This window comes from Mustela lutreola, chromosome 3 (genome assembly GCF_030435805.1).
Source record: "Mustela lutreola isolate mMusLut2 chromosome 3, mMusLut2.pri, whole genome shotgun sequence".
Classification (NCBI taxonomy): domain Eukaryota; kingdom Metazoa; phylum Chordata; class Mammalia; order Carnivora; family Mustelidae; genus Mustela; species Mustela lutreola.
The window spans coordinates 190858692-190870889 of record NC_081292.1 but is presented as its reverse complement, the minus strand read 5'-3'; the positions used below and the strand labels follow the sequence as shown (position 1 = coordinate 190870889).

The following is a 12198-nucleotide window of genomic DNA, read 5'->3' as shown; positions in this document are numbered from 1 at the left end:
CCAGTCAGTCAGGGGAAATAGACACCAAAAGAAGAGAATAATCTTGGGAACTAGCCAGACATTCCCCCAAATTAGTTGTATTCTTCATCCCCTCTCCCTATTTAGTTTTTACCACGTTAGTTGTAATAGACACGTGGCTCAGTGTATGTGTGTTTTGCTAGTAACTGTCAGCTTTTTAGGTCACGGAAGGAAAATTTCACAAATAGTTACTTATTGATTCTCTTGAATAATATTGGACCTAAATTTGATTGACTGAATAGAAGCATATTTACTTTTGGGGGCAATTTGGAGTCTATCTTCCAGCCTTTAAAAAAAAAAAAAAAGAGAGAGAGAGAGAGAGAGAGAGAGAGAGAGAGAGAGAGATTGAGGTACCTGGCTGGCTCAGTTGGTGGAGCATATAGAATTTTGGTCTTGGAGTTGCGAGTTCAAGCTTCATGTTGAGTGTAGAGATTACTTTAAAAAAAAAAAATCCTTAAGGAAGAGAGAAAGAGAGTGAAAGAAAGGAACCAAACACACACACATACATAGGAACCATTCCATACTTCCTCAGAGAGTTTTGTAAGAAGTAATATTACAGATGCTTGAAGGAGAACATAATTTGAGTTACTCTTAAGTACTTCCTTTCAAAGTGTAATTTCTACCAATAGTCCTCTTTCTTCTGTCATTGATAATATCATCATTGATGGTATGGTCATTATAACATGTAAACAGCATTAGGAAACACTTGCTTGCACTGTATTTGTCACCATCAATTACCTTTTTTCTGTAACCAGAATGTAATGTGTTTGAACACAGTAACTTACAGACATGCCACTCCACAAAGAGTAGGTGAACTGCAAGTAATAGGAAAGACTGTGCCCCCTTCACAGTCATCTCTTGCTTATTCAAACCCTGATTTCCTGCACGCTTTCTCAATTAGACAGCAACACTTCTCAACTGTACACTTTGTTCAAAAAATGTATTTAAATTTCAGTGCGTATGATTAAGGACATCTCAGATAACTGAGGAACAATTACATAAGGACATAGTGTAATTTTTTTAATCCCCTCATTCAATAAACTATTGTTGAGCCTTTTCTATATGTAAGATGTGCCAGCTTCTGTGCCAGGGCTCGTGCAAGGTATGTCTTCAACCTTCACAGAGCAGATGACCCAGGAGCAGACATGGGACCTGTGCACACAATTCAAATGTGAAACACAATGTGTTCTATGCTAAACCAGCAGTATAGAAAGGCAACGCTGACAAGGGATCGTTTCTACTTAAGACCAAATTTCCCAAAGTGTGCACAGAAGCATCCTGAAAAGTCACAGCAAACTCACAGGGCGATGGCAGAGTATTTTAATTGCTCAAAGGGAAACACAGTGATACTCAGCATCTGTTAAACACCACCGGACCTCAAGACAGTTCACAGTTTCGACATTCGATCACACCACATTCCTTTTTAAGACTTATCTATGTGAAGTCAGATTGTTGGCAGTTGCCATGATAAGAAGTAAGGATCCTGCAGAAACTCATGTGGAACAGGAGAGGAGAGTGAGTGTGCAATCTAATTCAAGCATTTGTGAATCTGTGCAGTGCTCAACAGGCACATATGGCCTGGTAGTAAGAAACTGTGGATACAACTGAAATAAAAATGTTATTTTTGCCTTTCACGGTCACAATGAGGATTAAATGAGATGGTGAAGTGTACAAAGTCAACGGATCAGAGAAGAGCATCTATTAATTACCGTTATTGTTATTTCTGGTGGTGGTCCTGTCGATATGGACAACGGGGCACTCTTGATCAAGGCATCTCTTTATACTGTTGAGGTCAATATAGCTTGAACAAGGTAGGACTTGGGTGTCAGGAGAACTAAGTAGGAAGGTTTTGAAGAAATTGAGGCATGAGGAGATGAGGACATGCTGGAGCAAAATGACTGTGGGGAAGACAAGATAACGTGATAGGCCAAGATTTTTCTCATCATCCTATCCAACAACACCTGCTGTTGCACTTCGAATGCTCAATTAATGTATGTTGAATGAGTGTGTGAATGAATGCCAAAGAAAAAAAGAAAGTCCTTTTCAAATTAATGGTGACACTACTGAAAAGTCTTATCTTACCAGTTGAACCTTACAGATAATGATAGCAGCTTGTAATACACTAAAGAAAAAAGTAGCTCTGTGTGCTCGGTCAAGCGGTGAAGAGCCAACATCACTCTCTATTTCTTTTTAGTAGTCTTAATTATTTAAGAACATCAGAAAAATCGCTTTGCCGGGTCAGTGTGTCTCCACCTGCTTCTCTGAGAAAATAGTATAAATTAAAAAGAGCCTAACAGATGTTTCTCTTAATTGATGAGTTCAGGATCATTCAGAGTTCATTTTGAACTCAATTCATCATATTTCACTTGAATCTTATCTTACTCTTCAGACTCTAACTCTGGAAGTTCTATATGTATGTTCATAGTGACAAAAGTTGTAAACAGCCAACTGTGGGTTACCAGAGTAAGATGTACAATCCAAACTAGGGTATGATTTTACATGAACCTCCCTCCAGATATAATAAGACATGTAGTAAGTCCGTATAATGTGGAAAGCTGTAGGGAAGAAAATATACAATATTGTCTCATACCTACAGAGGATGTGCCAGTGATAAGTTAATGTGCAATTAGATTTGTCCCCAAACTTTAGCTTAAAATAATAGTACATTTTATTAATTGATGGTTTATACATAACAAAAATCATTCCCAGTAAGAAGTGTTCTTAAATCTGAAATACGGTCTTTAAAAATCCTATCCTTTGATGATAGGGTTTATTAACATGAACTGACACTGTATTTTGAGGTTGTTATTTTAAAGAGGACCAGAGGAGCAATTCATTAGCCTCCTCTTTTACCATTCACATGTAATCTGTCAGTATTTTGCATTTTTCCCTTGGAAAAGATACTTCTGGGGCACTGTTAACGTGGCACACTTTCCAGTAACATCAGGTCTTCAGCTATATGCTGTGGTGTCCTGGCCACTACTGGTTGAATCCAAAGATCTTTCTTCCTCCTACTTTGCTATAGTCCTCTCTTCATTGTTAGAAACAAATTTATCCACAGGATTGTTTATTTTTACTCATCTCTAAAAGAAAAATCACATAATAAATGCAACCCAATTACTGCATCTCCCTCGCCTCTTCGTTCATCAGGCGGACTTACTTCAACCAAAGATCAGACCCCGTCCTTTCTCATCTACACTTTTCGATGTTCACCTTCATTCCTGGGCCATAGTAATTTTTAACTTTTGCAAATGCAAGCCCATAGGCAGCCCATTTTTGATCCTATATGCTGAGACTTGGGGAAGGGAGAGAAGGGAATTCTAGTAGAATTCTTGTAGAATTAATATTACAGAATGTAATATTATACATTCTAATATTACAGGATGTAATATTATACATTCTATTTCTTTATGGATTCCTCGATTTCATCTTTTTCCTCACCATGTAAAGCTAATCCATAAAAAAGTAGATAGAATTATTTGCTCACCCGTTGTAGCATCACTTTGGCTACGTCAAGATTTTTTTTTTACATGTATTCACTAAGGTAACCTTTTTGGAAGCCATGCCACAAAAGCCCCCAGAATGAAACGAGAAGCCATGAAGCATCTAGTCACTTAGGAAATCGATAATTATGAGACTAAGAACATCATTTTTTACATTTGTTTTTTTTACCGAAGTAGAGCGGACACACAATGCTACTTTAGTTTCAGGTGTACAACATAGTGATTCAGCTTCTCTGTATTGTTGTTATTATGCTCTCCTTCCCTCAAGTGCAGCTCCCATGTGTCACCGTGCAATGCCATTACAGTGCCACTGACAGGGTTCCCTGGACTATACCTTTTATTGCCATGACTTACTAATTCCATAACTAGAAGCCTAAACATCCCCCTCCCCTTCCCGCATTTTGCCCCTCCCCCTACCCCATTCCCCCTGGTTAGATCAGTTCTCTATATTTATGAGTCTCTTTCTGCTTTTTGTTTGTTTTAAAACTGTCATTTTTAAATTGTCTTCCAAAGTGAGAATCATTATGGGCTTGTAATAAACCTTTCCTCTCTTCTCTACTTTATCATTATGGAAAAAAAGCAAGAGGACCACATTTGGTACCCCCAGAGTTCCAAGTCTGAGTGAAAATTAGGTGATCAATCTTTAAGTTTCTTATCTGAGGGTGCGGCCCAAACTCAAATTAGGTTCCTATCAAAATAACCAGAAGAAGGCATCTGGGTGGCTCAGTCAGTTAAGTGGCTGCCTTTGGCTCAAGTCATAGTCCCAGGGTCCTGGGATCAAGCCCAGTGTCGAGCCCTGTGTTGGGCTCCCTCCTCTGCTTCTCTCTCTCCCTCTGCTTGTGTGCCTTCTCTCTCTCTCTCTCTCTCACTATCAAATAAGGAAATAAAATCTTAAAAAAAAAAAAAAAAAAAGATAACTGGAGGAAACCAGTGAGACCACTTTTCACAGGTGTAGTCACCCAACCGAGATCACATGACTACAGCCAGACCGCCGGTCCCCTGCTGCATAGACCAGTGCACCGTCCACTACCCTACATTGCCAGATCCAGAATGCAACAACCAGCTGTCACGGCTCTCAATGACAGCCCCCTTCTATTGTAGAACACCTCATCCATGGACCTTTAAACACAACAGAAAACCATAATTTAGTCTTGGTTTTCAGTATGAGTGGAGCAGGAAAGGAGGCAGTTCTTGGAAGTGTGTAGATGCCACAACCCTGAAGTATTGAAAAATCATGCTCCTGTGCTTTTGACTATCCCGAGGTACAATGCTTTTAACATGAGTAGAAAACACCAGAGTATAAAGTGCCTTTGTGGTCAGCAAAAAGCCAATATCAGCTATCTCTTGGAGTAAATTTAAAGATTAAAGGACATTTCCTCAGTACCCGCCCCCGGTTCCCCAAGGCTGCTTTGTTTTCCCAGCATTCCAGGAATCCTCTTCTGGTCTGCTCCCTCCTGAAGCAGTGAGATCTGGAAAAGCTCTTGCACACTATCGCTTTTCCAGAGCTTCCCAAGGGAGCTGTGCCTTTGGAAGCCTTGACTCGCCCTTTCACATCCCCATAACTCAGGCAGCCAAGGGATAAGTATATCCTTGCTGGAATTGTAAGTTTCGGCTTAAAAATATGTGACGGCGGGAAAGTTGGTCATCATTTGTGTGCAGAAAGCTGAATATACCTTTAAGGAAAATTCAAACCTGCCTTTTCTTACCTCTCTCGTCCTTCCCACTTCCATTCCCAGAGTTGAGATTTACGAGGAGCAGTCACCATCCCTTTTAAAATATGGCATATTGTATATGATATTATATTAATGTGCGCAATGCCAGAAAAGTGCAGAACCATTTCTCCCGTGAAACGACTAAAGCCATCTGCACCACCCTGCAAGGCAAACACAGCGACCTAACAAGACAAGAGGTGGCAGATTTGCCTTTCCTTGTTGCCATGGCAACCACTCATCGCTGCCGCTGCCATTTCCCTGAGCTCTGCGGAGAGAGGAGCGTGCAGAGTTATTTAGCATTCAAGGGTGGATCTACAGAAAAGCACACGGCCTCACCGCGAAGCCTCTGGGCCTGGCGGCGCCGATGGAGGAGTTCAGAAAATGGGGATCTTGTCAATGTCTTCCTTGAACAGTTCGGCATCTGGGGTTAGAAAGAGTAAGAAGGACAAGGATTGATAAAATTCCGTCAGGTTTGCATTTGTCATGTTTGCTTTGTCCTGTGTGGTCTCTATACCATTTGAAGCAGATTTGGGGTATGAGCTTTATTATAATATGTGGCTTCTCTTGTTGGTCAAGAGATGGGTCGGTACCTAACTGAGCATTAACTTACATGGGCATTCTAGTAAAGAACTGCATTTCTTCCTCTTGGTAAGATAGGAGCTTATATATAGTAGGTATTGCTAGTTAGAGCTTAAAGTGTTTCCACAAAGTGGAGGAAGACAGGCACCAGATAATGTTGTTTACTTCAATGTGCAGTTATATATAAGGTAGCTCTTCCTATAAAAATCCACTTCACGTCTATCTTTGCTCTACAGCACAAGTCTTAAAGTAGATGAGTTTTGTCTTAAGCCAATAATTCTGAATCAAAATATAAGGAAAACTTGGTTCCTCTAGACTTCTTTTAATTAAACCCAATGACTCAACAAATTAAAACATGTTTTTGTTCCTTGGAATTTTAATTGCCTACAAACACTTCCAGTTGTGAAGAGCAAGGCTGTATCTAACACAATGTAATATGATATTTAAAAATTAAGGTTAATTTGCATACACATTTACTCCCATGTATATTCTTCCAGAAAATTCCTCCCATGCTCTTGCTGGAAATCAGTCTCGTTTCTTTACCGTTTTGTTTTACACTAAGTGTCAGAACCACACTCATAAGCACTAAACAAAAAAAGGTGTTTTATCATTCTCTTTGGGCCACTGATACTTTGAAAAATATTTTATTGAGTTTGAATCTTAGTGCCACAGATTTGAGCAAGAACAATTCAGATCTACTGGTAAAATTCTATCTGGCTTGTTTCTAAATGTAAATATAATTTAATTATCATTGTATTTTGTTAATTGACCCTCCCTCCTGATTCTGTATTTTAAAGACTTTATCAAATTTCCTCCTCTCTAATTTGCTATCACATTCTGTCATTTTTTTTTTTTCTTTTAAGGTATTCCCTTTTTTTGAGGTTTTAAAATCTCCACTTGGGGAAAAATTCAAAATGTTTCATAAAAGCTTTTTTATTTGCAGTGAGCAGATTTTGAAAATAGTCATGAAAGGGAGTCTTCCTGGATTCATTTTTGGAAAACCTAAGCCTTTGTTTTGATGAGGATTAATTATTCCCTTTATCTGTCTCTTGTTATATTTCTAAGAATTCTCTCCTCACAAAAGAAAAGGAAAAAAAAAAGAGAGAACTTTTTTTTTTAAAGATATTATTTATTTATTAACAGAGAAGGACACAACGAGAGAGGGAACACAAGCAGGGGGAATGGGAGAGGGACAAGCAAGCTTCCTGCCAAGCAGGGAGCCCAATGCGGGGCTCGATCCCAGGACCCTGGGATCATGACCTGAGCCAAAGGCAGACACTTAACAACTAAGCCACCCAGGTACCCCAGAGAACAACTTTAACAGTAATTTGCAGCAAATGAATTGCTCTAATATCTTGAGAATATATTAATCACTGATCAATAATGTATTTTTTGAAAGGAATAACATATATATATATACACACATTGATTTTTTTGCTTGCATGTACCTGAGACAAATACCACCTCAAGGGCTGACTGGCTTCGTTGTTATTGCTGCTAAGAGGTTAGGAGTCTGAGGAGTAGCTCATAGTCATCACTCCTCTCTCTCTCCTCCCCAAGCTACTGGGATGAACCGACTCTCTCTGCGTCAGTTTTCCTCTCGCCCTCATTCCCTCACACTTCACTGCTCCTCAGCACATTACATAAAGCACGTGCTTTGCCTGTCAGGGGAGTCTGGAAATTCATCTCTGGAGCAGATGAACAGAACAACTGGTGCCGCCTTGCAGATCTGGCCGTGAAAGCATGATCTGACTTGGCATCCTGAGTCCTGAGGGGAAAAGGCCACTGAGCTGCTTGCTGCCTGCTCGCGGAGTGGCTCATCTCCCAGCAGCAGTCATCGTTCAACAACACACACAGGAAATACAACTCAAAACCCAGTCAAACTGTTGAACAAAAAAGGAGGAACATCTATGTCCCAGGCTCTCGTTGCAACCTTGAACAGATATGCAAATGCTAAGTGGTTATTAGAACACGGAAATGGGAATAAAATGTCTATTTTTACAACTGATTTCGGTAATCCTCAAAACTTAAGACAACAGTAGGCAAATGAGTAATGACAGAGGAATCAAGATTCAGAGGAAAATCATCTTTAATAGTGATGACTCAGCTTTAACAGACTATAAATTGGACTCCGGATTTTCAGTCCCAATTTTCTATTTGGAAAGACAGATTGAGACAGTGCTGGGTTAGGAGCACCTCTAGCTTGTCTGTAAAGGACTCTGGCGTGAATGGCCAACCCTTCCGAGTCAGCTAACAATCTTCCCTTTGGCAAAACAGGTTACATTTACCCAAAGAATCTGTGGTTTCATTCATGTGCTGCACTGAAACAGGGATGAGAAAATATTTGAAAGGGTGCATACCCCACAGGAAAGGTTCTCAGAGTACACAGTCAAAGATCCAGAGCTGACCCTGATTTTATTCTCTCCAGGGAGTGTCCTCCTCTCCTGAACACCCCTGTGTGGCGTATTCATATCTTGTTAGTAGCACTAATCATATGGACCATTCTACTGAGCTTACCTGTTACTTGTTTCAATCTGCAGCACTAGGTTTTAAGTGTTTTGGGGCAGAAGCTGTGCATCGTTTGTCTTCACGTTCCTTTTGGTATATAATGCCGTGATTGTTTTCTATAGTAAGTGCTAATACATTCTTTGGAATGAATATAAAGAAGAGAAAGCGTTCATGCTCATCTTGGGTTTTGAGATTGAAATCTCAGGAGCAAAATGGGGCTACACAAATTATACCACAGCACGAGCAATGCCCTTGTGGGAATGATGGTGTTAGGGACAATGATGGACATAAAGAAGCAAAATAAGGATCTGGGAGAGAGAAGGCTAGAATCAGCGAAGACTTGGACAGAAAGGAATTCAGTAGCAACTCTGAAATACTGTAGTGAAAAGAGGGTCAAGAAAGGATATAGCAGAAGATCACATGGTCTGAAAACGGGGGTGAAGGTTTGGAGTAAAGAAAATACACTTCTGACTTAAGATAGCAGTATGACCTCTGATTAGAGATATTTTCTTGATGATGAAAATTAAGGAACTGGAAAGAATATGGAAACAGAGTAAATGACCTTTCTAAGAGAGATCTGTAAGCTAAGAGCTAAGAAACACATGGATAGTGAATAAGTTCTTATGCTCATTCCTGCAAAACTGAGCCCAGTGTCCCAGTTGGCTGCAGTTGAAATGGCACTAAAATATCCTGCAAACAGAACTTTAAAATTCACGACCACGTTGATCCTCTGGGCATAAGGTAAGGACTGCCTCACGGTTTAAGTCAGGAACTCACATTAAATTTCAGTTCTGGCAAATGGACCATCTCAATCTTAAAGCAAATGGATGTTCTAAGGCATAGTTTTGTTTTGTGTTGTTTTTGTTTTTTTAAGGATTTTATCTATCAATTTGAGAGAGCGAAAGAGAGCATGAGAGGAGGGCAGTTAGAGGGAGAAGCAGACTCCCTGCCATGCAGGGAGCCCCACGTGGGATTCAATGTGGGACTCTATCTGGAAACTCCAAGATCATGACCTAAGCCAAAGGCAGTTGCTTAACCAACTGAGCCATCCAGGTTCCTCATAAGTCATAGGTTTAACTATCCTTCTTCTTTAAAAGAATATACTAATATTGTCTTGGAGAAATGTACGCTATTTTTGAAGGTCAACCTACATAAAATATCACCAATGCTCTTTTTTTCTCTACTTCATCTTAGAATCTATAACATGATTTGCAAATGATAAGTTCTTAGATAAGAAACAGCATTTCTCTACTGAATAATAGGGATATTTACTTGTTAACTTCTCTAGTGTCATTATTTTTTTTAAAATGAGAAAAGTGTTTTGTAACCCATTTTTTTTCTTTTTGATAGAATAAAATGAAAGATGCTCCTATATACATGTTCTGATTCTAATCATGAAGTATTTCAGTATTTAAAGGATTTTTTTCTTCTCATAAGGGAAAAATCATCATCATCATTTACTATTACTTTTATAAGCAATTTTTAAAATGAAATTTTTAGATACTTTTTCTTCTTGCTACATTTTGCATACTGCTGTCCTTTATCTTAAAGCCATGTACATTTTCATTTTCTTGAAAAACTGTCTACAGGTTGTTGTGTTTTTTCCTCATCAGCTTAAAAAAAATAGAGATTTATGACTAAAACATTGCAAAGACTGGAATAAACTTGTTCTTCTCAGAGCTGTATCAGTACAAAAATGCTGCTTTTTCTCCCCCCAAAATCCACTAACTTGACCCAAGTGCCAAAGCATGTAAGATACTCCTCCAGGTCAGTTCCCCACCCAATTCTTACAGCTTTCATTCAGAAAGGAAACAAAGAACTGAGTTTGAAGCAAGTGCAGATGCTACTTTCAAAAGTCACATTTTTAGGAGGGGAAGTTCATTCATTTATGGTAGCAATGATCCCTGTCCTCATAAAATATCTGCCTGAAATGCCCTGTGGACCACATTGAACTTGCACATATGATCTAAATGCAACATTGAAAATACTGCTCAAGAACTTGTATGTTTTTGTGATACAGATTCCTTTATAGTTGGATTTCATTGCTTAAGGAAGGGTGAATTACTTACCCTTACCCTCCCTGACAATTTAATATCTTAAGACTGGAATCACCAGATAAGGCTGATTTTTTTTTTTTAAATGGGAAGGAGTATAAACTTCCCAGATTATGCTTAATTTTTAAAGTAGATTTTTTTATTAGATGTTGAGCATTTCTTCAATTCTAATTAGAAATGCTTGAGTATCCTGTGTCCCCAAATAATAGTGAATTTCCACTCCCCCTTATGTTCTCTGATGCAATTGAATATGACAAAAGCTATATAAATACAAAGTGCTTTTCTTCGCCAGGTCTAGAGAGAAATGGAAATTACCAAGTATGCTTTTTAGAAAATATTTTAGAAAACCTAGTTGATTAAAATATTGATGTGGTTCTTTTGTTCTATAAAGTTTTAAGCATGATGCTTTACTTAATGTGATTGCATTGAAACCATACTTCTCTTTCTATAGCTTTGGCACTTTCTTGTTACTATCAGACCAAATTATTCACACCTCTGTGTTTCATGTTGCATTTCAGAATTATCCAAGAAAAAAAAAAAAGAGCAGAAATCACAAAGTTCCCTGATTTCATAAGAGTTTTTCCTTTCACAGCAAACTTTTCTTCAACAAAATAAACCCCAATACAAGCTCAAATAAAACATTTTTGAAGGGTAGAGGATCTCTCTAAGAGTTGGAATGAAGGGATTGATAAACTTTCAGGGGAAATAAAAATGAACCAGAAATATTCTTAAGCATATTCTTAGAACGAGGAATTGGGCAACCTCTTTGTGATCAGAGTTACCACATATGAAATAATGAATAATGAACAGCATTTTGAAAAATAAAAAGCTACAAGGCCTGATTTTGACAATTTTCTTATATGCCAGTAAGAGAATAATATACCTTTTGATGTGTCTATAGTAAATTGGATTTTCATTGCTATATTTTACTAAAATGAAATGAAGATTATAAAATCTGATTTACCATATCATGAAGAAGCCCCACATATCCCTTAAATAGGATTGTGTTTTTCATGTTAAATGCTATGTGTTTTCAAACACTGTATAGCTTGTAGTTGTAGTAGCATCTGCCTACCTGGGACCTGCCATGAGCAAAATTATAAAGTAAATAAACCTTGCTTTGAGCACCTTTTCCTTTGCTTCCTGAATCCTATTTCACTTTTCTTCAGGTTATCAGTAGTCACCTTAAGGTACCTCCTATGTTCAGGATCCCACCCTCCACCCCACTGCAAAACTCACTTGCCTCGCCTGGTGTCACGCTACATTTAGACGGCATCCTGTTCTTACATTTTTCTCAACTCTGCCACTCCATCAAAATTGATGTTTCTGTTTCTGCTGGGCTCACACAATAGAACAACCAGAGCTATTACCATAATCAGAGTTTTATGCTTTCTAGATTCCATTTACATTCCGATATAAAGCTTCAGTGTCTTCACGGTGAATACTTTGCCTGTTTTAAGTATGCTGTATATGACACCAAGGATTTGCAGATATTTCCAGAATATTGGTAACAATGAGATGAGTATACAGAGAAGAGATACAAATTGACATAGTAAACAACATTGAAGCAAAATCATCAATGTATAATTTTATTTCAACAGACCTCTAAGGGGTATTTTCTAAAGTAGAATTTGTATTTTATTTGTAAATTTCTGATGATAACTTTTAAGTTACTATTACTTCTTTTTTATTTTCTGTAATGAATCTTTTGTATCTGTGGATGGAGAGAAATTAATTTAGTAATATTTTACATGGGATGCATTTATCAATCCAGAATACAAAACAAGTCATCTTTATTTGAGAATAATGTTTGTCATGAGGGAA

At 38.3% G+C, this 12198-nt stretch overlaps 1 protein-coding gene across 28 annotated transcripts in view; it reads left to right on the top strand.

The window, feature by feature from the left end:
- MAP2 (microtubule associated protein 2) overlaps positions 1-12198 on the top strand; it is a 292390-nt gene that overhangs the window by 216056 nt on the left and 64136 nt on the right. The gene's annotated exons all lie outside the window — the stretch shown is intronic.